We start from the raw sequence: 27,787 nt of genomic DNA on the forward strand, positions 1-27,787 counted from the left end.
GTGGCACTGTAGTCGCTTGGTCGCAGACCCATTACGGATGCAGGCAACGAGGCAGTGATCACTGAGATCTTGATTGAAAACAGCAGAGGTGTATTTGGAGGGCGAAATAGTTAGACATCTATGAGGGTGCCCGTGTTTACTGATTTGGGGTTGTACCTGGTAGGTTCATTGATAATTTGTGTGAAATTGAGGGCATCAAGCTCAGAAGATAGATGGGGGCAATCAATTCACATATGGTATCGAGGGCACAGCTGGGGGCAGAGGGTGGTCTATAGCAAGCGACAACAGTGAGAGACTTGTTTCTGGAAAGGTGAATTTTTAGAAGTAGAAGCTCAAATTGTTTGGTTACAGACTTAGATAGCCTGCAGAGTTCTGTATTACTATCTTTGCAGTAGATTGCAATGCCGCCCCCTTTGGCAGTTCTATCTTGGCGGAAAACGTTATAGTTAGGAATGGAGATTTCAGGGTTTTTGGTGGTTTTCCTAAGCCAGGATTCAGACACGGCTAAGACATCTGAGTTGGCAGAGTGTGCTAAAGCAGTGAGTAAAACAAACTTAGGGAGTAGGCTTCTAATGTTTACATGCATGAAACCAAGGCTTTTACGTTTACAGAAGTCAACAAATGAGAGCACCTGGGGGGTGGGAGTAGAGCTAGGCACTGCAGGGCCTGGATTAACCTCCACATCACCAGAGGAACAGAGGAGAAGTAGGATAAGGGTACGGCAAGCAGTTAGCATGGGCTAGCAGTTACAGACCGTGCAGGTCAGCTAGCAGATAGCAGGCCAGGTTAGCAAGCAAGCAGTTAGCATGGGCTAGTAGTTACAGACCGGGCAGGTCAGCTAGCAGTTAGCAGGCCGGGGCCGGCAGCAGTGATTGGGGACATTGCCCTGTGTGAAGTCCTGTCTTCGGATGGGATATTAAACAGGTGTCCTGACTCTCTGTGAAAACTTAAGATCCAATGGCACTTATTGTGAGAGTAGGGGTGTTAACCCCGGTGTCCTGGCTAAATTCCCAATCTAGCCCTCATACCATCATGGTCAGCTAATCATCCCCAGCTTCCAATTGGATCATTCATCCCCCTCCTCTCCCCTTTAACTATTCCCCAGGTCGTTGCTGTAAATGAGAATGTGTTTTCAGTCAACTTACCTGGTAAAATAAGGTCTAGATAAATAAAATACATTCACGAGAAATGCTCTAACATTGTGATTGTTCTAACATTTAAACGCGCCATATTCAATGAGTGTGGGCCACTCTGCCCCAGTGGCATCTGCCTTGAGGTAAACAATGGAAAAACAACCAAATGATTAACGTTACAACCATGTTTTCTGACAGTCTCCAATCCATCAGAATGGTAGGAGATAACAGTTTGTATAAACTCACTAGAAGGCGGAGTTAAAGGAACATAAATTAGGTTACTCACAATAACCATAGTGACATAGTGACTAGCAGCAGCAGCTGAGTGGAGAGGAGGTGTTTCCCTCTGTCTAAACTTGCAACCAAGGGGTTAAAGTCTGTTCCATAAACTCTCCCGTGCTTCAAGAATCTCCGTGTGCAGGCTTTAAATACTGATTTGACCAATCACATTTTACACACAGCCTGCCACTGAGAAAACAACTTACTACTACTACTACTACTAGCCCATAGCTTGCACTGCCTCCTCACACTTTACCACAGCTTCCAGCTAGGTAGCACACCACAGCACAGACACGATGGGAACTGTGAGAATGTTACTCTTCTCCGTTATACTGTCACCGTGGGTGATCTCCTTGACTGGGAAACACTTTAACCAGGATTCAACGCTCCGACTGAAACAACAGGATGTATTGTTCGATAGAGAAGTTTATCTGGAAGCAAGGAGGTCTAAGGTAAGATGTATTTTTTTTTATATCAGTCTTCTTTTCCAGTTATGAAAATAATGCCAAGAGTGAGCAAAGCTGTCATTAATGCAAAGGGTGGCTACTTTGAAGAATCTTCAACATAAAACATATTTTGATTTGTTTAAACACTTTTTTGGTTACTACATGATTCCATATGTATTATTTCATAGTTTGGATGTCTTCACTGTTATTCTACAATGTAGAAAATAGTAAAAATAAAGAAAAACCCTGGAATGACTGGTACTGTGTGTGTGTATATATATATATATATATATACCATGTAATTAGAGGCAAATCATTACATAACCAGTTGCTTGTTTTATACTTTGAAAACAAATAATCTACTTTCCTTTGAACATTCTATTTTTTTAGTTGTATGCAAACGTTGTCTTATTCATGCATTATTTAACAATGCCTCAGCAATAACAACTGGTCTATATTATTATGTCAGTAGCAAATCAAACCATAGCCATTGGCCTCAGTCCCACTTCACTGTAACAGTCCGATTTGGATGACAGTCCGAGTCTAATTTCTCTATCCCCTAGTCTAATTCCTGCCGGGTGAAATCTGTGCCATTAGGGAATGATTTGAAAGCGGTTGGCTGGGCTGTCTGTCCAGAGCTCCAGACTCAGTCCAGACTCATAGTGGTTGTGATTAGTCAGCACAGTAGGGTTCCACTGCCCTAGTAGAATGGAGGTTCCACTGCCCTAGTAGAATGGAGGTTCCACTGCCCTAGTAGAATGGAGGTTCCACTGCCCTAGTAGGATGGAGGTTCCACTGCCCTAGTAGAATGGAGGATCCACTGCCCTAGTAGAATGGAGGTTCCACTGCCCTAGAAGAATGGAGGTTCCACTGCCCTAGAAGAATGGAGGTTCCACTGCCCTAGTAGAATGGAGGTTCCACTGCCCCAGTAGAATGGAGTCTCCACTGCCCTAGTAGAATGGAGGTTCCACTGCCCTAGTAGAATGGAGGTTCCACTGCCCTAGTAGAATGGAGGTTCCACTGCCCCAGTAGAATGGAGGTTCCACTGCCCTAGTAGAATGGAGGATCCACTGCCCTAGTAGAATGGAGGATCCACTGCCCTAGTAGAATGGAGGTTCCACTGCCCTAGAAGAATGGAGGTTCCACTGCCCCAGTAGAATGGAGGTTCCACTGCCCCAGTAGAATGGAGGTTCCACTGCCCCAGTAGAATGGAGGTTCCACTGCCCTAGTAGAATGGAGGATCCACTGCCCTAGTAGAATGGAGTCTCCACTGCCCTAGTAGAATGGAGGTTCCACTGCCCTAGTAGAATGGAGGTTCCACTGCCCCAGCAGAATGGAGTCTCCACTGCCCTATTAGGATGGAGGTTCCACTGCCCTAGTAGAATGGAGGATCCACTGCCCTAGTAGAATGGAGGTTCCACTGCCCTAGTAGAATGGAGGTTCCACTGCCCTAGTAGAATGGAGGTTCCACTGCCCCAGTAGAATGGAGGTTCCACTGCCCTAGTAGAATGGAGGTTCCACTGCCCCAGTAGAATGGAGGTTCCACTGCCCTAGTAGAATGGAGGATCCACTGCCCTAGTAGAATAGAGGATCCACTGCCCTAGTAGAATGGAGGTTCCACTGCCCTAGAAGAATGGAGGTTCCACTGCCCCAGTACAATGGAGGTTCCACTGCCCCAGTAGAATGGAGGTTCCACTGCCCCAGTAGAATGGAGGTTCTACTGCCCCAGTAGAATGGAGGTACCACTGCCCTAGTAGAATGGAGGTTCCACTGCCCTAGTAGAATGGAGGTTCCACTGCCCTAGTAGAATGGAGGTTCCACTGCCCTAGTAGAATGGAGGTTCCACTGCCCTAGTAGAATGGAGGTTCCACTGCCCCAGTAGAATGGAGGTTCCACTGCCCTAGTAGAATGGAGGTTCCACTGCCCCAGTAGAATGGAGGTTCCACTGCCCTAGTAGAATGGAGGATCCACTGCCCTAGTAGAATAGAGGATCCACTGCCCTAGTAGAATGGAGGTTCCACTGCCCTAGAAGAATGGAGGTTCCACTGCCCCAGTACAATGGAGGTTCCACTGCCCCAGTAGAATGGAGGTTCCACTGCCCCAGTAGAATGGAGGTTCTACTGCCCCAGTAGAATGGAGGTACCACTGCCCTAGTAGAATGGAGGTTCCACTGCCCTAGTAGAAAGGAGGTTCCACTGCCCTAGTAGAATGGAGATTCCACTGCCCTAGTAGAATGGAGGTTCCACTGCCCTAGTAGAATGGAGGTTCCACTGCCCCAGTAGAATGGAGGTTCCACTGCCCTAGTAGAATGGAGGATCCACTGCCCTAGTAGAATGGAGTCTCCACTGCCCTAGTAGAATGGAGGTTCCACTGCCCTAGTAGAATGGAGGTTCCACTGCCCCAGTAGAATGGAGTCTCCACTGCCCTAGTAGGATGGAGGTTCCACTGCCCTAGTAGAATGGAGGATCCACTGCCCTAGTAGAATGGAGGTTCCACTGCCCTAGTAGAATGGAGGTTCCACTGCCCTAGTAGAATGGAGTCTCCACTGCCCTAGTAGAATGGAGGTTCCACTGCCCTAGTAGAATGGAGGTTCCACTGCCCTAGTAGAATGGAGGTTCCACTGCCCCAGTAGAATGGAGGTTCTACTGCCCCAGTAGAATGGAGATTCCACTGCACCCGTAGGATGGAGGTTCCGCTGCCCTAGTAGAATGGAGGTTCCACTGCCCTAGTAGAATGGAGGTTCTACTGCCCTAGTAGAATGGAGGTTCCACTGCCCTAGTAGAATGGAGGTTCCACTGCCCTAGTAGAATGGAGGTTCCGCTGCCCTAGTAGAATGGAGGTTCCACTGCCCTAGTAGAATGGAGGTTCTACTGCCCTAGTAGAATGGAGGTTCCACTGCCCTAGTAGAATGGAGGTTCCACTGCCCCAGTAGAATGGAAGTTCCACTGCCCTAGTAGAATGGAGGTTCCACTGCCGCAGTAGAATGGAGGTTCCACTGCCCTAGTAGAATGGAGGTTCCACTGCTCTAGTAGAATGGAGGTTCCAGGTTGGATAAGCCCTGCTTCAGCTTCCAAGGGGCCCAACTCCTTCTGCTAAGGGGCCAGAGGTCAGAGATCACCCAGAAAACAGTTCAGGCTCCTTGAATGTCCTTGAATATTAGGTAACATTCCAAAGCTCCAGCTGAACAGAACGCAGTTTGGCATTTATTGATTTGACTCATGAAGTCATACAATTTTATTTTAAACCTAACCCTAACACTGCGAGCCCTTATGCCTAACCCTAACCTTAAAGCAAAGATTCACCCATATGATGCAAACTCATTATACTCATTTTACTGGCTGTATTTCTGCTTGCTTGAACGGAGAATATCTCAGATAAACATGAAATGACCCCGGGAATCAATATAACATAATTCAGAAATGCACTAAAACTATACTCAAAAGGGGTGAATTGTTCCTTTAAATTAAGACCAAAAAGCACATTTTAGTTTTCATGAATTTTTACAATATAGCCAATTTTACTTAGCAGCTGACCCATCTAGCGGAAAGCGCTGAGTTCTGCCTCAAGGGCTCATGACAATCAGGCTGGTTCCAGTCTGCTGAGCTCCTTTCCAAACAACATGCCTGGTTTAGCTGCCAAGGGGCCAGGATTCAGGGCTCACTCAGCAAACAGTTAACATTCCTATAACTTTGGGTAACATTCCAATGGAGTCCAAATGTAGTTTGGTTGCTGCGGGAGTCTCCAACTGAGTTGAGGTATGAAGCAGTGAACCCCTATCCAAACAGCAGTCCTGTCTCTGAAGCCAAGGGGCCCTGCTTTTCCCCTTGCTAAGAGGTCAGCGCTCAATTCTCACCCAGCAAACAGTTAACGTTCCTATAATGTTAGGTTATGTTGGAGTAAGGTACTGTAGGTAAACAATGGAGTCCCAATGGAGCAGAAGCAGTCTAGGAACTCACAGCAGCCCTGGTCTGGCAGCCAAGAAAACAGTGAATGTTTCTACAATGTTAGGCAACGATCTAATGGAGTCCCCATGGAGCAGAACTGAGATTCCAGTCTGGAACTCCCATCCAAACAGTTGCCATGGGGCCCTCCTCCTGCCAAGGAGCCCTCTTCCTCCTCCTGCCAAGGGGCCTTCTTCCTCCTCCTGCCAAGGGGCCCTCCTCCTCCTCCCGCCAAGGGGCCATCCTCCTCCTCCCGCCAAGGGGCCCTCCTCCCGCCCAGGGGCCCTCCTCCTCTTCCCGCCAAGGGGCCCTCCTCCTCTTCCCGCCAAGGGGCCCTCCTCCTCCTCCCCCCAAGGGGCCCTCTTCCTCCTGCCAAGGGGGCCCTCCTCCTTCTGCCAAGGGGCCAAAAAAGCTCAGGGCTTGAATGTTCCATGGACGTTAGGTATGCTTAAATTCCAAGGCTCATCCCTGGTTCTGAAGCCAAAGAAGGGGCCAAAGATCAGGGCTCACCCAGAACACAGTTAACATTCCTACAATGTTTAGGTAACATTAAAATGGCACATAACTGAGGTTTCTGTCTGGAGAACTCCAAACAGCACCCCTGGTCCAGATGCCAGGAGGTCATGGCTCAGGTTCCTGTCTGGAAAACTCCCATCCAAACAGCTCCCCTGGTCCAGATGCCAGGAGGTCATGGCTCAGGTACTGGAGAACTGGGGGAGTAGTTATTTTACCAGAACAGGCAAGTGAACACCTGGACAGAAACAAGTCATGACTCCTCTGCTCTGCTGGGTTAGGCTTCCAGTGGCTAAATAGTTCAGGGTTAACAGCTACAGTGCCTTGCAAAAGTATTCATCTCCCTTGGCATTTTTCCTATTTTGTTGCATTACAACCTGTCATTCAAATGGATTTTTATTTGGAATTCATGTAATGGACATACACAAAATAGTCCAAATTGGTGAAGTGAAATTTAAAAAATAACATACAAATTTAAAATGAAAAACGGAAAAATGGTGCGTGCATATATTATCACACCCTTTGCTATGAAGCCCCTGAATAAGATCTGGTACAACCAATTACCTTCAGAAGTTACATAATTAGTTAAATAAAGTCCACCTGTGTACAATCTAAGTGTCACATGATCTGTCACATGAGCTCAGTATTTTTCCACCTGTCCTGAAAGGCCCCAGAGTCGGCAACACCGCAAAGCCAGGGGCACCATCAAGCAAACGGCCCCATGAAGACCAAGGAGCTCTCCAAACAGGTCAGGGACAAAGTTGTGGAGAAGTACAGATCAGGGTTGGGTTATAAGTGGTTTAAAGGGAAAACATTTAAACGTCTTGGAATGGCCTTGTCAAAGCCCAGACCTAAATCCAATTGAGAATCTGTGGTATGACTTAAAGATTGCTGTACACCAGCGGAACCCATCCAAGCATTTCGCTACACTCGCATTAACATCTGCTAACCATGTGTATGTGACAAATAAAATTTGATTTGATTTGATTTTGAACTTGAAAGAGCAGTTTTGCCTTGAAGAATGGCTAAAAATCCCACTGGCTAGATGTGCCAAGCTGATGGAGACATATCCCAAGAGACTTGCAGCTGTAATTTTCTTCAAAAAGGGGGGGGAATAGTTTTGCACGCTCAAGTTTTCTGTTGTTTTTATCTTATTTCTTGTTTGTTTCATAAGAAAAAATATTTTGCATCTTCAAAGTGCCAAAGTAAGCCCCCTCAATTTTAATTCCAGGTTGTAGGGCATCAAAATAGAAAAAATGCCAAGGGGGGTGAATACTTTCACAAGCAACTGTATGGGTAAGATATTCTGGACTGCTGTTATGCTGCAACTGAAATGCCCAGCAATGGAATAATAGAGACTTCTGGAATAAGAATCTAAACAGCTTTTAGTTAGTTTTACTAAAAGAAGTGAAGAGTGTATACTCCTGAAAGACACCAAAGTCAAACAATGCTAACAAAACCTCAAAGTTGATGTTTCTGCCAGATGGCTAGAGAAGCTGGAAGATCACAGTACATCTGTGCTCTCCAAAATACAACAACAAACTATGACAGAAACAGTCAGTTCTTCAGGGAAGCCAATATAAAGTACTTGGTGTTACAGTTTCTTCCACCATATGACCAACTGAACTGAGAGGTTGCGTGCACAGGTATACCGTATGTCAAAATTACAGTAACATCCCGAAAATTCCCAGGTTTTACAGAAATCCCGGTTGAAAGATGTCCGAAATAAGGAGGGATTAGGATATCTGGGATTGTGGACTTCAGAAAGAGGAGGACTGAGCAAGCCCATTCTCATCGACAAGCCCCCATTCTCATCGACAAGGCTGTAGTGGAGAAGGTTGCCTCTACATTGACCCTGTACCAGAACCCCCTGTATATAGCCTCCACATTGACTCTTTGGAGTCTAGTTTTCATAAGTGTGTGGGTCTGTTCCCATCCAGAGAGAGGTAGCAGTTCTGTTCCCATCCAGAGAGAGGTAGCAGGTCTGTTGTAGCAGTTCTGTTCCCATCCAGAGAGAGTAGAGGTCTGTTAGCAGTTCTGTTCCCATCCAGAGAGAGGTAGCAGGTCTGTTCCCACCCAGAGAGAGGTAGCAGGTCTGTTCCCACCCAGAGAGAGGTAGCAGGTCTGTTCCCACCCAGAGAGAGGTAGCAGGTCTGTTCCCACCCAGAGAGAGGTAGCAGGTCTGTTCCCACCCAGAGAGAGGTAGCAGGTCTGTTCCCACCCAGAGAGAGGTAGCAGGTCTGTTCCCACCCAGAGAGAGTAGGTCTGCAGGTAGCAGGTCTGTTCCCACCCAGAGAGAGGTAGAAGCCCTGTGGCTGGGGAGGGACTGTGACTCCAGCATGGTCTGCAGCAGGGGATTGAACTATTTCCCTACCAAGTGTGGACCCTGCTGGTTTTCTGTTCTGTCTGATAATGAATTTCATACACCTGGTGTCACAAGTCTAAATCAGTCCCTGATTGAAAACAATGAAAAAAAAAACAGTTGAACTGTCTTTGAGGTCCAGAGTTGAGTTTGACGGGTCTGCAGTTCCTAAATGTTACTCTGTATTAATCCTAATGAATGTTACTCTACACCTGTTCATCCTAACAGTGTGACTCTACAGTATTAATCAGTCTAAATGTTACTCTACAGTATTAATCCTAAATGTACAGTGTTAATCCTAACAGTGTGACTCTACAGTATTAATCCTAAATGTTACTCTACAGTATTAATCCTAAATGTTACTCTACAGTATTAATCCTAAATGTTACTCTACAGTATTAATCCTAAATGTTACTCTACAGTATTAATCCTAAATGTTACTCTACAGTATTAATCCTAAATGTTACTCTACAGTATTAATCCTAAATGTTACTCTACAGTGTTAATCCTAACAGTGTGACTCTACAGTGTTAATCCTAACAGTGTGACTCTACAGTATTAATCCTAAATGTTACTCTACAGTATTAATCCTAAATGTTACTCTACAGTGTTAATCCTAACAGTGTGACTCTACAGTATTAATCCTAAATGTTACTCTACAGTGTTAATCCTAAATGTTACTCTACAGTGTTAATCCTAACAGTGTGACTCTACAGTGTTAATCCTAACAGTGTGACTCTACAGTATTAATCCTAAATGTTACTCTACAGTGTTAATCCTAAAGTGTGACTCTACAGTGTTAATCCTACAGTGTGACTCTACAGTGTTAATCCTAAAGTGTGACTCTACAGTATTAATCCTAAATGTTACTCTACAGTGTTAATCCTAACAGTGTGACTCTACAGTGTTAATCCTAAATGTTACTCTACAGTGTTAATCCTAAATGTTACTCTACAGTATTAATCCTAAATGTTACTCTACAGTGTTAATCCTAAAGTGTGACTCTACAGTGTTAATCCTAACAGTGTACTCTACAGTGTTAATCCTAAATGTTACTCTACAGTGTTAATCCTAAATGTTACTCTACAGTGTTAATCCTAACAGTGTGACTCTACAGTGTTAATCCTAACAGTGTGACTCTACAGTGTTAATCCTAAATGTTACTCTACAGTGTTAATCCTACTCTACAGTGTTAATCCTAACAGTGTGACTCTACAGTGTTAATCCTAACAGTTGACTCTACAGTGTTAATCCTAAATGTTACTCTACAGTATTAATCCTAAATGTTACTCTACAGTGTTAATCCTAAATGTTACTCTACAGTATTAATCCTAAAGTGTTAATCCTAAATGTTACTCTACAGTATTAATCCTAAATGTTACTCTACAGTGTTAATCCTAAATGTTACTCTACAGTGTTAATCCTAACTAAAGTGTGTTAATCCTAACTGACTCCAGTGTTAATCCTAACAGTGTGACTCTACAGTATTAATCCTAAATGTTACTCTACAGTATTAATCCTAAATGTTACTCTACAGTATTAATCCTAAATGTTACTCTACAGTATTAATCCTAAATGTTACTCTACAGTGTTAATCCTAACAGTGTGACTCTACAGCTAAATGTTACTCTACAGTGTTAATCCTAACAGTGTGACTCTACAGTGTTAATCCTAAATGTTACTCTACAGTGTTAATCCTAACAGTGTGACTCTACAGTATTAATCCTAAATGTTACTCTACAGTATTAATCCTAAATGTTACTCTACAGTGTTAATCCTAAATGTTACTCTACAGTATTAATCCTAAATGTTACTCTACAGTATTAATCCTAAATGTTACTCTACAGTGTTAATCCTAACAGTGTGACTCTACAGTATTAATCCTAAATGTTACTCTACAGTATTAATCCTAAATGTTACTCTACAGTGTTAATCCTAAATGTTACTCTACAGTATTAATCCTAAATGTTACTCTACAGTATTAATCCTAAATGTTACTCTACAGTGTTAATCCTAACAGTGTGACTCTATCCTCCACTAGAGAGAGGCAGCAGTGTTGTGGCTGGGAGAGGACTATGACTCCAGCATGGTCTTCCTGCCTGCTGATGAACCAGACGATGCCCCAGCCTCAGGTAAGATAGCTACTTTAGCTTTCTTGTTCCTCCCTCCCTGCCTCTTCCTCCCTCCCCTTCATCTGTCCATACTGGTCTCTCTCTGCCTCTTCATCCCTCGCTGCCTCTTCCTCCCTCCCCTTCTCCCTCTGTCCATACTGGTCTCTCTCTGCCTCTTCATTCCTCCTCTTCTCTCTCCATCCATACTGGTCTCTCCCTTTGACTCTCCCTCTCTCCCTGCCTCTCTCCCTGTCTTTGTCTCCCTGTCTCCCCATGCCTCTCCCTCTCTACCTGCCTCAGTCTTTGTCTCCTCATGCCTCTCCCTCTCTACCTGCCTCAGTCTTTGTCTCCCTGTCTCCCCATGCCTCTTCCTCTCTACCTGCCTCAGTCTTTGTCTCCGTCTCCCCATGCCTCTCCCTCTCTACCTGCCTCAGTCTTTGTCTTCCTGTCTATCCATGCCTCTCCCTGCCTCTTCCTCTCCCAGACTCACTCTCTTTCTCCTTCCCTCTTCCTCTCCCAGACTCACTCTCTTTCCTGATATACTGCCTAGCTGTGTGGGATAGCAAAGGGAACACACAACAGCACTAAATGGAAGCTGTCATGCACCATGTCTGCCTGTGTGTCTGCTTGTGTGTCTGCATATCTGTCTGCCTGGCTTGTCTGTCTTTCTGTCTGCTGTGTTTGTGTGGGTTTCCTGTCGGCCTGGGAGAAGACCAGACACGAACACATGCACGCACACAAACGCACACGCACACACACACACACACACACACACCAACGAAAGCAACCTTTGCAACTACAATAGCCTCAAAGTGCTATCTGCATGGCACAAGTAATTGTTCCAACAATTGTTTACAGACAGATTATTTAACTTATTGTGGGTCAGAAGTTTACATACACTAAGTTGACTGTGCCTTTTAAACAGCTTGGAAAATTCCCGAAAATGATGTCATGGCTTTAGAAGCTTCTGATAGGCTAATTGACATCATTTGAGTCAATTGGAGGTGTACCTGTGGATGTATTTCAAGGCCTACCGTCAAACTCAGTGCCTCTTTGCTTGACATCATGGGAAAATCAAAAGAAATCAGTCAAGACCTCAGAAAAAATGGTAGACTTCCACAGGTCTGGTTCATCCTTGGGAGCAATTTCCAAACGCCTGAAGGTACCAGGTTCATCTGTACAAACAATAGTACGCAAGTATAAACACCATGGGACCACACAGCCATCATACCGCTCAGGAAGGAGATGCGTTCTGTCTCCTAGAGATGAATGTACTTTGGTGTGAAAAGTGCAAATCAATCCCAGAACTACAGCAAAGGACCTTTTTTTATTTTTTACAATTTTATTTCACCTTTATTTAACCAGGTAGGCTAGTTGAGAACACCTTTATTTAACCAGGTAGGCTAGTTGAGAACAAGTTCTCATTTGCAACTGCGACCTGGCCAAGATAAAGCAAAGCAGTGTGAACAGACAACACAGAGTTACACATGGAGTAAACAATAAACAAGTCAATAACACAGTAGAAAAAAAAGGGGAGTCTATATACATTGTGTGCAAAAGGCATGAGGAGGTAGGCAAATAATTACAATTTTGCAGATTAACACTGGAGTGATAAATGATCAGATGGTCATGTACAGGTAGAGATATTGGTGTGCAAAAGAGCAGAAAAGTCAATAAATAAAAACAGTATGGGGATGAGGTAGGTAAAAATGGGTGGGCTATTTACCGATATACTATGTACAGCTGCAGCGATCGGTTAGCTGCTCAGATAGCAGATGTTTGAAGTTGGTGAGGGAGATAAAAGTCTCCAACTTCAGCGATTTTTGCAATTCGTTCCAGTCACAGGCAGAAGAGAACTGGAACGAAAGGCGGCCAAATGAGGTGACAAAACGGATGGCACTGTGATAAACTGCATCCAGTTTGCTGAGTAGAGTGTTGGAAGCAATTTTGTAGATGACATCGCCGAAGTCGAGGATCGGTAGGATAGTCAGTTTTACTAGGGTAAGTTTGGCGGCGTGAGTGAAGGAGGCTTTGTTGCGGAATAGAAAGCCGTCTCTTGACTTGATTTTCGATTGGAGATGTTTGATATGAGTCTGGAAGGAGAATTTACAGTCTAGCCAGACACCTAGGTACTTATAGATGTCCACATATTCAAGGTCAGAACCATCCAGGGTGGTGATGCTGGTCAGGCGTGCGGGTGCAGGCAGCGAACGGTTGAAAAGCATGCATTTGGTTTTACTAGCGTTTAAGAGCAGTTGGAGGCCACGGAAGGAGTGTTGTATGGCATTGAAGCTCGTTTGGATGTTAGATAGCACAGTGTCCAAGGACGGGCCGGAAGTATATAGAATGGTGTCGTCTGCGTAGAGGTGGATCAGGGAATCGCCCGCAGCAAGAGCAACATCATTGATATATACAGAGAAAAGAGTCGGCCCGAGGATTGAACCCTGTGGCACCCCCATAGAGACTGCCAGAGGACCGGACAGCATGCCCTCCGATTTGACACACTGAACTCTGTCTGCAAAGTAATTGGTGAACCAGGCAAGGCAGTCATCCGAAAAACCGAGGCTGCTGAGTCTGCCGATAAGAATATGGTGATTGACAGAGTCGAAAGCCTTGGCAAGGTCGATGAAGACGGCTGCACAGTACTGTCTTTTATCGATGGCGGTTATGATATCGTTTAGTACCTTGAACGTGGCTGAGGTGTACCCGTGACCGGCTCGGAAACCAGATTGCACAGCGGAGAAGGTACGGTGGGATTCGAGATGTTCAGTGACCTGTTTGTTGACTTGGCTTTCGAAGACCTTAGATAGGCAGGGCAGGATGGAAGATGCTGGAGGAAACAGGTACAAAAGTATCTATATCCACAGTAAAACAAGTCCTATATCAAAATAACCTGAAAGGCCGCTCAGCAAGGAAGAAGCCACTGCTCCAAAATCACCATAAAAACGCCAGACTACGGTTTGCAACTGCACATGGGGACAAAGATGGTACCTTTTGGAGAAATGTCCTCTGGTCTGATGAAACAAAATAGAACTGTTTGGCCATAATGACCATCGATATGTTTGGAGGAAAAGGGGAGGCTTGCAAGCCGAAGAACACCATCCCAACCGTGAAGCATGGGGGTGGCAGCATCATCTTTTGGGGTGCTTTGCTGCAGGAGGGACTGGTGCACTTCACAAAATAGATGGCATCATGAGGTGGACAAATATGTGGATATAATGAAGCAACATCTTAAGACATCAGTCAGAAAGTTAAAGCTTGGTCGCAAATGGGTCTTCCAAATAGACAATGACCCCAAGCATACTTCCAAAGTTGTGGCAAAATATCTTAAGGACAACAAAGTCAAGGTCCTTGAGTGGCCATCACAAAGCCCTGACCTCAATCACATAGAACATTTGTGGTCAGAACTGAAAAAGTGTGTGCGAGCAAGGAGGCCTACAAATCTGACTCAGTTACACCAGCTCTGTCAGGAGGAATGAGTCAAAATTCACCCAACTTATTGTGGGAAGCTTGTGGAATGCTACCCGAAACGTTTTTTCCATGTTAAACAATTTAAAGGCAATGCTACCAAATACTTATTGAGTGTATGTAAACTTCTGACACACTGGGAATGTGATGAAATAAATAATTCTCCCTACTATTATTTTGACATTTCACATTCTTAAAATAAAGTGGTGATCCTCACTGATCTATCCATCCATCCATCCATCTATCCATCCATCCATCCATCTATCCATCCATCCATCCATGACATCCATCCATCCATCCATCCATCTATCCATCCATCCATCCACCCATGACATCCATGACATCCATCCATCCATCCATCCATCCATCCATCCATCCATCCATCCATCCATCCATGACATCCATGACATCCATCCATCCATCCATCCATCCATCCACCATGACATGACATCCATGACATCCATCCATCCATCCATCCATCCATCCATCCATCCATCCATCCATCCACCCATGACATCCATGACATCCATCCATCCATCCATCCATCCATCCATCCATCCATCCATCCATCCATCCATCCATCCATCCATCCATCCCATCCATCCATCCATCCATCCACCCATGACATCCATCCATCCATCCATCCATCCATCCATCCATCCATCCATCCATCCATCCATCCATCCACCCATGACATCCATCCATCCATCCATCCATCCATCCACCCATGACATCCATCCATCCATCCATCCATCCATCCATCCATCCATCCATCCACCCATGACATCCATGACATCCATCCATCCATCCATCCATCCATCCATCCATCCATCCATCCTGTGTGTTCTGTGTCTCCAGAGCTGCCCACATGCCTGCTGTGTGTGTGTCTGACCGGCTCTGTGTACTGTGAGGAAGTTGTTCCTGAGATGACTGCTGTGCCCACCCTGCCCAAGGAGACTGCCTACCTCTACGCCCGCTATAACAAGATCAACAAGATCACCAATAAAGACTTTGCAGAAATCGGTGAGTCGGGGTTGAAACATACAGGAAGTTAATAGATATGAAGTTCACTGATTTCACCAAATGTCCTAGTTGGAGGATTCTCTCCTTGCTTATTTTCACCTGAAGCCAGATATCTTATATATATCATATATCTGGGATATATCTATCTATATATCATATATCTGGGAAATACAGGATTTCTAGAAACCTGGGAAGTAAAACTACTGGAACATGCCCTACATATATAATACTACTGAACATGTCCAACATATACAGAGGAATATTCATTCAGGGATGAAAGAAAGATAACAGATGGACATTTTCTTGGCCTTGCGAAGGGTCTGTAGACATCTAAATGCTTCCTTTGGTTGGGCATGTGTTTGTGGATGTTATGTGGGCCCCTCGAGGCCTGGCCCTTTACTGACATAAGTAGAGGCACATCTGGATTTAAAGCTGGCGAAACGGAATGTCTGGCAAACTCTCTCGGTCTCTATCCCGGTTTTAGATTTACAGAAGTTTAAACTCCCAGAAGGGTAGTTCTGAATCATCCATATTTCTGTGTTTGAAAAATAGTCAAAACATTGCATAACTTACTTTATTTACAGATAAACCATTCCTATCAGAGCATGAGGGCTATAGCTTAGCAGTGCCTTGTGTTAGATAAAACAGCATTTTCGCAATTTTACAACCTCTGATCGACAATTAAGTTCTATTCTTCTCCAATCTATTCTATGCCAGAGACTCTGAAGAGGATCGACCTGACAGGGAACCTGATCTCTGAACTTATGTTCTATTCTGATTCGAGAATTAGTGTATGTTCTTTGTCCTACGTTCTATTCCATTTTATCTCCAGTGACTCTGAAGAGGATCGACCTGACGGGAAACCTGATCTCTGAGATCCAGGACGGAGCGTTCTCAAGCTTACCTTATTGGAGGAACTCAATTTGGCTGAGAACCATCTGGTCAAGCTGCCCATGCTGCCCGGCAAGCTCACAACCTTCAACGCCAACCACAATCAGCTCAAAACCAAAGGGGTCAAGGCCAACGCCTTCAAGGTATGTTTCAGTGTATTATACTCCCATGTGGTGTATTAAGACACTCAACAACAACGTTTCCATCCCACTGGAATCTTTGTCAGGTAAGACAGTTCAAGACGTTGCGGGATTGTGTAGCTAGCTACAATGTAAGCCACCTTGGGTGCTTGACTGTGGCTCGTCAGGTGGCTGCGTTTCCTGCCCTCTTAACATACCCTAGCATGTTGGAAGGATGGAGTTGTAAAAAGGACTGAGATCCTTGTATACTGACTATTAAAAGTGCCAGAGGATATTTCAAGATGGATCATCATCAGCGTATATTTAGAATATAATATATCTGGCAGCAGCGTGGCCCAGTGGTTAGAGCGTTAGAGCGTTGGAGCTGTAACCGGAAGGTTGCAAGTTCAAATCCCCGAGCTGACAAGGTGCAATTGTGTCAATCTGCCCTTGAACAGGCAGTTAACCCACTGTTCCTAGGCCGTCATTGAAAATAAGAATTAGTTCTTAACTGACTTGCCTCGTTAAATAAAGGTAAAATGTAATAAGGTTGGTGATTTGTGCTCTGTCTTTTGGTGCAGAAACTGAGGCAGCTGGTTAACCTCTTCCTCGGAGACAATGTGCTGGAGGCCGTGCCAGTGATCCCTGAGAGCGTCCGCATTATTCACCTACAGGTCAGTACCACACACTAGACTCAGACTAGACACTACAGAATGAGTTCAAAATGGCATGCATGGAATCTGAGTTTATCCTGACAGGGGTAGCGAAGTTTCAGAAACGTTTTCAAAGTTTCCCAGAAATCTGAGCTCTGAAGAACTGAACTGCTTGTCCTGACCAGGAAAAAGTATTGAAATGGTCAAATAGCTCCGCTGTCTTTATGTTGGTCAAATAGCTCTGCTGTCTTTATGTTGGTCAAATAGCTCTGCTGTCTTTATGTTGGTCAAATAGCTCTGCTGTCTTTATGTTGGTCAAATAGCTCTGCTGTCTTTATGTTGGTCAAATAGCTCTGCTCTCGGGTGCTGTCTTGGGGCCTGAGTTTCTCCTGACTAGGATAGCTCTAATGTCTGGGGCCTGAGTTTCTCCTGTCTAGGATAGCTCTAATGTCTGGGGCCTGAGTTTCTCCTGCTCATACATGATCAAGAAAAACTCCTAGAGCAGGGACTACCCTTACCCAGAGATGGGCAACTGATGGCCCAGAACTCGGAATTTACTGTTGAGAGTAGAGGCTACTGGCTACTGGTAAAATGCATTTAGTTAATAAGAGAGTTAAAGCTGCAATGTGTCACTTTTTGGTCGACTCAACCAAATTCGCATAGATATGTGTTTTATAGATCTGTCATTCTCATTGAAAGCAATGAGAATGAATCCTGGCTCAGGAAGGCCACCAAAAATTCTGAGATTTCCATACCCAACTATAACATTTTCCGTCAAGATAGAACTGCCAAAGGGGGAGGAGTTGCAGTCTACTGCAGAGATAGCCTGCAAAGTAATGTCATACTTTCCAGGTCCATACCCAAACAGTTCGAACTACTAATTTAGAAAATTACTCTCTCCAGAAATAAGTCTCTCACTGTTGCCGCCTGCTACCGACCCCCCTCAGCTCCCAGCTGTGCTCTGGACACCATTTGTGAATTGATCGCCCCCCCATCTAGCTTCAGAGTTTGTTCTGTTAGGTGACCTTAACTGGGATATGCTTAACACCCCGGCAGTCCTACAATCTAAGCTAGATGCCCTCAATCTCACACAAATCATCAAGGAACCCACCAGGTACAACCCTAAATCTGTAAACAAGGGCACCCTCATAGACGTCATCCTGACCAACTGGCCCTCCAAATACACCTCCGCTGTCTTCAACCAGGATCTCAGCGATCACTGCCTCATTGCCTGTATCCGCTACGGGGCCGCAGTCAAACGACCTCCCCTCATCACTGTCAAACGCTCCCTAAAACACTTCTGTGAGCAGGCCTTTCTAATCGACCTGGCCCGGGTATCCTGGAAGGACATTGACCTCATCCCGTCAGTTGAGGATGCCTGGTCATTCTTTAAAAGTAACTTCCTCACCATTTTAGATAAGCATGCTCCGTTCAAAAAATGCAGAACTAAGAACAGCCCTTGGTTCACTCCAGACCTGACTGCCCTCGACCAGCACAAAAACATCCTGTGGCGGACTGCAATAGCATCGAATAGTCCCCGCGATATGCAACTGTTCAGGGAAGTCAGGAACCAATACACTCAGTCAGTCAGGAAAGCTAAGGCCAGCTTCTTCAGGCAGAAATTTGCATCCTGTAGCTCCAACTCCAAAAAGTTCTAGGACACTGAAGTCCATGGAGAACAAGAGCACCTCCTCCCAGCTGCCCACTGCACTGAGGCTAGGTTACACGGTCACCACCGATAAATCCATGATTATCAAAAACTTCAAGCATTTCTCAACGGCAGGCCCTGCATTCCGCCTGGCTACTCCAACCTCGGCCAACAGCTCCGCCCCCCCCGCAGCTACTCGCCCAAGCCTCTCCAGGTTCTCCTTTACCCAAATCCAGATAGCAGATGTTCTGAAAGTGCTGCAAAACCTGGACCCGTACAAATCAGCTGGGCTTGACAATCTGGACCCTCTATTTCTGAAACTATCCGCCGCCATTGTCGCAACCCCTATTACCAGCCTGTTCAACCTCTCTTTCATATCGTCTGAGATCCCCAAGGATTGGAAAGCTGCCGCAGTCATCCCCCTCTTCAAAGGGGGAGACACCCTGGACCCAAACTGTTACAGACCTATATCCATCCTGCCCTGCCTATCTAAGGTCTTCGAAAGCCAAGTCAACAAACAGGTCACTGAACATCTCGAATCCCACCGTACCTTCTCCGCTGTGCAATCTGGTTTCCGAGCCGGTCACGGGTGCACCTCAGCCACGCTCAAGGTACTAAACGATATCATAACCGCCATCGATAAAAGATAGTACTGTGCAGCCGTCTTCATCGACCTTGCCAAGGCTTTCGACTCTGTCAATCACCATATTCTTATCGGCAGACTCAGTAGCCTCGTTTTTTCGGATGACTGCCTTGCCTGGTTCACCAATTACTTTGCAGACAGAGTTCAGTGTGTCAAATCGGAGGGCATGCTGTCCGGTCCTCTGGCAGTCTCTATGGGGGTGCCACAGGGTTCAATTCTCGGGCCGACTCTTTTCTCTGTATATATCAATGATGTTGCTCTTGCTGCGGGCGATTCCCTGATCCACCTCTACGCAGACGACACCATTCTATATACTTCCGGCCCGTCCTTGGACACTGTGCTATCTAACCTCCAAACGAGCTTCAATGCCATACAACACTCCTTCCGTGGCCTCCAACTGCTCTTAAACGCTAGTAAAACCAAATGCATGCTTTTCAACCGTTCGCTGCCTGCACCCGCACGCCTGACCAGCATCACCACCCTGGATGGTTCTGACCTTGAATATGTGGACATCTATAAGTACCTAGGTGTCTGGCTAGACTGTAAACTCTCCTTCCAGACTCATATCAAACATCTCCAATCGAAAAGCAAGTCAAGAGACGGCTTTCTATTCCGCAACAAAGCCTCCTTCACTCACGCCGCCAAACTTACCCTAGTAAAACTGACTATCCTACCGATCCTCGACTTCGGCGATGTCATCTACAAAATTGCTTCCAACACTCTACTCTGCAAACTGGATGCAGTTTACCACAGTGCCATCTGTTTTGTCACTAAAGCACCTTATACCACCCACCACTGCGACTTGTATGCTCTGGCCGCGACTTGTATGCTCGAGGCTGGCCCTCGCTACATATTCATCGCCAGACCCACTGGCTCCCGGTCATCTACAAGTCCATGCTAGGTAAAGCTCCGCCTTATCTCAGTTCACTGGTCACGATGGCAACACCCATCCGTAGCACGCGCTCCAGCAGGTGTATCTCACTGATCATCCCTAAAGCCTACACCTCATTTGGCCGCCTTTCGTTCCAGTTCTCTGCTGCCTGTGACTGGAACGAATTGCAAAAATCGCTGAAGTTGGAGACTTTTATCTCCAACTTTTATCTCCCTCATCCCCATACTGTTTTTATTTATTGACTTTTCTGCTCTTTTGCACACCAATATCTCTACCTGTACATGACCATCTGATCATTTATCACTCCAGTGTTAATCTGCAAAATTGTAATTATTTGCCTACCTCCATGCCTTTTGCACACAATGTATATAGACTCCCCTTTTTTTCTACTGTGTTATTGACTTGTTAATTGTTTACTCCATTTGTAACTCTGTGTTGTCTGTTCACACTGCTATGCTTTATCTTGGCCAGGTCGCAGTTGCAAATGAGAACTTGTTCTCAACTAGCCTACCTGGTTAAATAAAGGTGAAATAAAATAAAAAAGTTTAAGAAGTGGTAGATCTGTTTTATGTGCAGTATTTCTATGCTTCCCATCCTCAAGTTTAGTTTTTACTTTTGTTTTGTCCACCAGCTTGAAACAGAATAAAATACAATATTTTTGTTTATGGAAAATATATTTCACAGTTGTTTAGATGGTACAATAATTCTCTACACTGATTTTGTCACATAAACAGACATTTTTGCAACCAGGAAATGGCGGAGCTATTTCTGCATATTGCACCTTTAAGTACTTTAACAGCACAAATAGTTTGATTGCATAAATCACTTGACTGCATGTGTGTGTGGATGTGCGTATGCAGACCCTCGAACCACTGCGGTCCCACATGATTCATTACCCCATCAAAGATGCCCATCCCTGTCCTAGAGTAATAGTGATCCTGCTCTTCATCTCTCTTTTCTCTACCATACAGAACAACAACATCACTGATGTCACCTCCGACACGTTCTGTAATGGCAACAACACGTACTACATCAGACCCAACCTGATAGAGGTGAGGTTGGATGGGAACCCAGTGCTGCTGTCCAAGTCCCCCGACAGCTTCACCTGCCTCAAGTCTCTCCCCGTCGGAAAGTACCGCTAAACAGAAGATTTCGATAACTTTTCCAAAATTCCCAGGTTTTCCAGAAATCCTAGTTTCTTGAATGAGTAGGGAATAAACAGGGAATCCGGAATACTCCAAACAGGATTTCTGTATAACTAGGGGATTTAGGAAAAGTTTTCCAATGTTAATGGACTTCCTGGTTATTAAATAACATTACAGTAGTAAAACAGACAGCTTCTACAGGGCTTTCAGCCAGACACATACTGAATAGATTCAACGCAATTCCCTAATCTACTTGACCTAGACAAGACCATCTGATATGACTGGTCGTCTACACAACACATTCCATTTCTGTCTGAACGTTTCTTCTGTAAAAACTAGTGCCCACGTCTTTCTCAGTGTCTTTCAGAAGGCTAGTGGATTGGGACTGAAACGTTAGCGTGTCCCATTAGCAAGCTACGTCAGGCTTCCTCTCTGTGTGGTTTCTGATTTAATTTCCTTTACATTTAGACTGGTCTTGAACATAAACTTGAACACATGAGCTAAATGGTCTGAAGCCTTTGTAAATACACCTTTTATTCAATGTCTGCTTCTGCATAATGTATGAATTATGACTTCTTCAAAATGTTGAGTCAAGCTTTTGGCTTTCTGAATTCTGTGAATTACCTTCATGTAAACTGGTTCTTAAGTAGAAGTTGACAATAAATGTATCTTTGAAATACGCAGCCTGTAGTAATGTGAACCTAATGTGTCTCAAAATTGTAAGCTTTGATATTGAAATGGTAGAATCAGAGATGGTATGATCCTTTTCTAAAGTCCTTTTAAAAGGATCATTAGGAATTATTACCTGTGATTACTACCTGTGGTTATTACATGAAATTACTACCTGTGGTTATTACCTGTGATTACTACCTGTGGTTATTACCTGTGATTATTACCTGTGATTACTACCTGTGGTTATTACCTGTGGTTATTACCTTTGATTCTGACCTGTACAGTAAAAACCCAAAATTGTATTTGACCGTGGCTGTGTTTTTATATATTTTAATACAATTAAAATACTTTAAAAAAAAATTAAACCCTGCATGAACGACAACCAAACAAAACCCATTTTGTTTTTCTGAGTGTAATTTGTAAACAACCACAACCATTTACATTGACACAGTATAGAGAAGTGATTAAGAGCAAGGGATAACTTTCTCCACGATAACAAACTATGAACCGCAAGGAAAGCAAATATCTATGGTTTTAATAGTTTACCACACATTCAAATAGTGAAGACCTGGGTAAATAATGTTCCTTTAGGCCAGCCAACTTGGCAGACACCACCATTACTCCAAGTAAACAGGAGAATGGTTTCCAATCCATATTGCTCCTGCAGGTTGATTTCCTTTCTTGATATTAAACATGCTTTCAGATCTCTCCCCCTCTAATACAGACACACAACTCACAATTATCTACAGCTCCCCACCCCTCTCTAACAATCAGAAGCTCAATACAAACTTCTGTATCCTACTAGGCAAACTATTTCCACTGATATACAGTATAACAGAACACCATCAGATATATGCTTTTCTAACAGGGTATAATAATATGATTATGTTTATACTGATTAGCCTGATTCTCCAACAAGAATGTGATATCTGAGGTTGGCTAGACGAAGAAGTTGGCTAGGCTAGAAGAGGTTGGCTAGGCTATAAGAGGTAAGCAAGGATATAGGAGGTTGGCTAGGGTATACAAGGCTATAAGAGGTTGGCTATAGGAGGTTGGCTAGGGTATAAGAGGCTATAAGAGGTATATTAGGGTATAAAAGGCTATAAGAGGTAGGCTAGGCTATAAGAGGTTATGTGGTGGGCTAGGGTATAAGAGGCTATAAGAGGTAGGCTAGCCTATAGGAGGTAGACTAGGGTATAAGAGGTTACTTAGGCTATATGATGTTTTAAAAGGTGGACTAGGATATAAATGTAGGCTAGGCTATAAGAGGCTATAAGAGGTATGCTAGGGTATAAGAGGTAGACTAGGGTATAAGAGGTTACTTAGGCTATATGATGTTGTAAAAGGTAGACTAGGATATAAATGTAGGCTAGGCTATAAGAGGCTATAAGAGGTATGCTAGGGTATAAGAGGTAGGCTAGGGTATAAGTGGTAGGCTAGGCTATAAGAGGCGATGAGGTAGGCTAGGGTATAAGAGGCTATAAGAGGTATGCTAGGCTATAGGAGGTAGGCTGGGCTATAAGAGATAGGCTAGGCTATAAGAGGCTATAAGAGGTATGTTCTGGTATAAAAGGCTATACGAGGTAGACTAGGCTATAAGAGGTAGGCTAGGCTATAAGAGGTTATGTGGTAGGCTAGGGTATAAGAGGCTATAAGAGGTAGGCTAGCCTATAGGAGGTAGACTAGGGTATAAGAGGTTGCTTAGGCTATATGATGTTGTAAAAGGTAGAGTAGGATATACATGTAGACTAGGCTATAAGAGGCTATAAGAGGTAGGCTATGCTATAGGAGATAGGCTAGGCTATAAGAGGCTATAAGAGGTAGGCTAGGTTATAGGAGCTAGGCTAGGTTATAAGAGGTATGCTAGGGTATAAAAGGTAGGCTAGGTGTATAAGTGGTAGGCTAGGCTATACGAGGCGATGAGGTGGGCTAGGGTATAAGAGGCTATAAGTGGCTATAGGAGGTAGGCTGGGCTATAAGAGGTAGGCCGGGCAATACGAGGTAGGCTAGGCTATAAGAGGCTATAAGAGGTATGCTAGGGAAAAAAGGCTATAAGAGGTAGGCTAGGCTGTAGGAAGTAGGCTTGGCTATACGAGGTAGGCTAGGCTATAAGAGGTTGGCTAGCTTATAAGAGGTAGGCTAGGCTATAAGAGGTTATGTGGTAGGCTAGGGTATAAGAGGCTATACGAGGTAGGCTAGGCTATAGGAGGTAGACTAGGCTATAAGAGGTGGACTAGGCTATAAGAGGCTATAAGAGTTGTTCTAGGGTAATGATAGGGTATAGTCTATAGGAGGTAGGCTGGGCTATAAGAGGTAGGCTAGGCTGAAGGAGGTAGGCTAGGCTATAAGAGGCTATAGGAGTTAGGCTAGGCTATAGGAGGTAGGCTAGGCTATAACAGGTAGGCTAGGCTATAAGAGGTTGGCTAGGCTATAAGAGGTTGGCTAGGCTATAGGAGGTTATAAGAGGTATGCTAGGGTATAAACGGCTATAAGAGGTAGACTAGGCTATAAGAGGTAGGCTAGGCTATAAGAGGTTATGTGGTAAGCTAGGGTATAAGAGGCTATAAGAGGTAGGCTAGCCTATAGGAGGTAGGCTAGGTTATAAGAGGTATAATAGGGTATAAAAGGTAGGCTAGGTGTATAAGTGGTAGGCTAGGCTATACGAGGCGATGAGGTAGGCTAGGGTAAGAGGCTATAAGAGGTTGGCTGGGCTATAAGAGGTAGGCTAGGCTGTAGGAGGTAGGCTAGGCTATACGAGGTAGGCCAGGCTATAAGAGGTTGACTAGCTTATAAGAGGTTATGTAGGCTACCTGCCTCCCCCTCTAACCACTAGGCTACCTGCCTCCCCCATCTAACCACTAGGCTACCTGCCTCCCCTCTAACCACTAGGCTACCTGCCTCCCCATCTAACCACTAAGCTACCTGCCTCCCCCATCTAACCACTAAGCTACCTGCCTCCCCCTCTAACCACTAGGCTACCTGCCTCCCCATCTAACCACTAAGCTACCTGCCTCCCCTCTAACCACTAGGCTACCTGCCTCCCCCATCTAACCACTAAGCTACCTGCCTCCCTCTCTAACCACTAAGCTACCTGCCTCCCCCTCCTCTAACCACTAGGCTACCTGCCTCCCCATCTAACCACTAAGCTACCTGCCTCCCCTCTAACCACTAGGCTACCTGCCTCCCCATCTAACCACTAAGCTACCTGCCTCCCCTCTAACCACTAAGCTACCTGCCTCCCCTATCTAACCACTAAGCTACCTGCCTCCCCTATCTAACCACTAAGCTACCTGCCTCCCCATCTAACCACTAAGCTACCTGCCTCCCCTCTAACCACTAGGCTACCTGCCTCCCCATCTAACCACTAAGCTACCTGCCTCCCCTCTAACCACTAGGCTACCTGCCTCCCCCATCTAACCACTAAGCTACCTGCCTCCCCCATCTAACCACTAAGCTACCTGCCTCCCCCTCTAACCACTAGGCTACCTGCCTCCCCCATCTAACCACTAAGCTACCTGCCTCCCCCATCTAACCACTAAGCTACCTGCCTCCCCCTCTAACCACTAGGCTACATGCCTCTCCCATTTAACCACTAAGCTACCTGCCCCCTCTAACCACTAGGCTACCTGCCTCCCCTCTAACCATTAGCCTACCTGCCCCCCTCTAACCACTAGGCTACCTGCCTCCCCTCTCCAACCACTAGGCTACCTGCCTCCCCCTCTAACCACTAGGCTACCTGCCCCCCTCTAACCACTAGGATACCTGCCCCCGCTCTAACCACTAGGATACCTGCCTCCCCTCTAACCACTAGGCTACCTGCTCCCCCCTCTAACCACCAGGCTACCTGCCTCCCCCTCTAACCACCAGGCTACCTGCCTCCCCCTCCACCCTCTAACCACCAGGCTACCTGCCTCCCCCTCTCCCCTCTAACCACCAGGCTACCTGCCTCCCCCTCTAACCACCAGGCTACCTGCCTCCCCCTCTAACCACCAGGCAGGCTACCTGCCTCCCCCTCCCCCTCTAACCACCAGGCTACCTGCCTCCCCCTCCCCCTCTAACCACCAGGCTACCTGCCTCCCCCTTCTCCCTCTAACCACCAGGCTACCTGCCTCCCCCTCTAACCACCAGGCTACCTGCCTCCCCCCCCCTCTAACCACCAGGCTACCTGACGCCCTGACGCCCATTTTTGCTCAATAAAATATCAGCAAATTCAGGAAAAGTGCAGATATTATTATTTATTTTTTTATTTTTTTAAATGGGGGGTAAGTCTTATTAAAGATACTCTTTTCCATTATATAGTCCATGACATGATCCTCAAGGAAATATCAGTATAGAGGGTCAGTAGGTCCTCTTAACAGAGAAGTATAGAGGGTCAGTAGGTCCTCTTAACAGAGAAGTATAGAGGGTCAGTAGGCCCTCTTAACAGTGAAGTATAGAGGGTCAGTAGGCCCTCTTAGCAGAGAAGTATAAAGGGTCAGTAGGTCCTCTTAACAGAGAAGTATAGAGGGTCAGTATGTCCTCTTAGCAGAGAAGTATAGAGGGTCAGTAGGACCTCTTAGCAGAGAAGTATAAAGGGTCAGTAGGTCCTCTTAACAGAGAAGTATAGAGGGTCAGTATGTCCTCTTAGCAGAGAAGTATAGAGGGTCAGTAGGACCTCTTAGCAGAGAAGTATAGAGGGTCAGTAGGTCCTCTTAACAGAGAAGTATAGAGGGTCAGTAGGACCTCTTAGCAGAGAAGTATAGAGGGTCAGTAGGCCCTCTTAGCAGAGAAGTATAGAGGGTCAGTAGGTCCTCTTAGCAGAGAAGTATAGAGGGTCAGTAGGTCCTCTTAGCAGAGAAGTATAGAGGGTCAGTAGGTCCTCTTAGCAGAGAAGTATAGAGGGTCAGTAGGACCTCTTAGCAGAGAAGTATAGAGGGTCAGTAGGTCCTCTTAGCAGAGAAGTATAGAGGGTCAGTAGGTCCTCTTAACAGAGAAGTATAGAGGGTCAGTAGGACCTCTTAGCAGAGAAGTATAGAGGGTCAGTAGGTCCTCTTAGCAGAGAAGTATAGAGGGTCAGTAGGTCCTCTTAACAGAGAAGTATAGAGGGTCAGTAGGTCCTCTTAGCAGAGAAGTATAGAGGGTCAGTAGGCCCTCTTAGCAGAGAAGTATAGAGGGTCAATAGGTCCTCTTAGCAGAGAAGTATAGAGGGTCAGTAGGTCCTCTTAGCAGAGAAGTATAGAGGGTCAATAGGTCCTCTTAGCAGAGAAGTATAGAGGGTCAGTAGGTCCTCTTAACAGAGAAGTATAGAGGGTCAGTAGGACCTCTTAGCAGAGAAGTATAGAGGGTCAGTAGGTCCTCTTAACAGAGAAGTATAGAGGGTCAGTAGGACCTCTTAGCAGAGAAGTATAGAGGGTCAGTAGGACCTCTTAGCAGAGAAGTATAGAGGGTCAGTAGGTCCTCTTAGCAGAGAAGTATAGAGAGTCAGTAGGTCCTCTTAGCAGAGAAGTATAGAGGGTCAATAGGTCCTCTTAACAGAGAAGTATAGAGGGTCAGTAGGTCCTCTTAGCAGAGAAGTATAGAGGGTCAGTAGGCCCTCTTAGCAGAGAAGTATAGAGGGTCAATAGGTCCTCTTAGCAGAGAAGTATAGAGGGTCAGTAGGCCCTCTTAGCAGAGAAGTATAGAGGGTCAGTAGGTCCTCTTAGCAGAGAAGTATAGAGGGTCAGTAGGTCCTCTTAACAGAGAAGTATAGAGGGTCAGTAGGCCCTCTTAGCAGAGAAATATAGAGGGTCAGTAGGCCCTCTTAACAGAGAAGTATAGAGGGTCAGTAGGTCCTCTTAACAGAGAAGTATAGAGGGTCAGATGGGCCGAA

General features: G+C 45.3%; 1 pseudogene; it reads left to right on the plus strand.

Moving 5' to 3' along the window:
- Positions 1-1,451: 1,451 nt before the first annotated feature.
- LOC121847609 lies at positions 1,452-21,950 on the plus strand (annotated as a pseudogene).
- The last annotated feature ends 5,837 nt before the right edge of the window (positions 21,951-27,787 follow it).

This window comes from Oncorhynchus tshawytscha, linkage group LG02 (genome assembly GCF_018296145.1).
Source record: "Oncorhynchus tshawytscha isolate Ot180627B linkage group LG02, Otsh_v2.0, whole genome shotgun sequence".
Classification (NCBI taxonomy): Eukaryota; Metazoa; Chordata; class Actinopteri; order Salmoniformes; family Salmonidae; genus Oncorhynchus; species Oncorhynchus tshawytscha.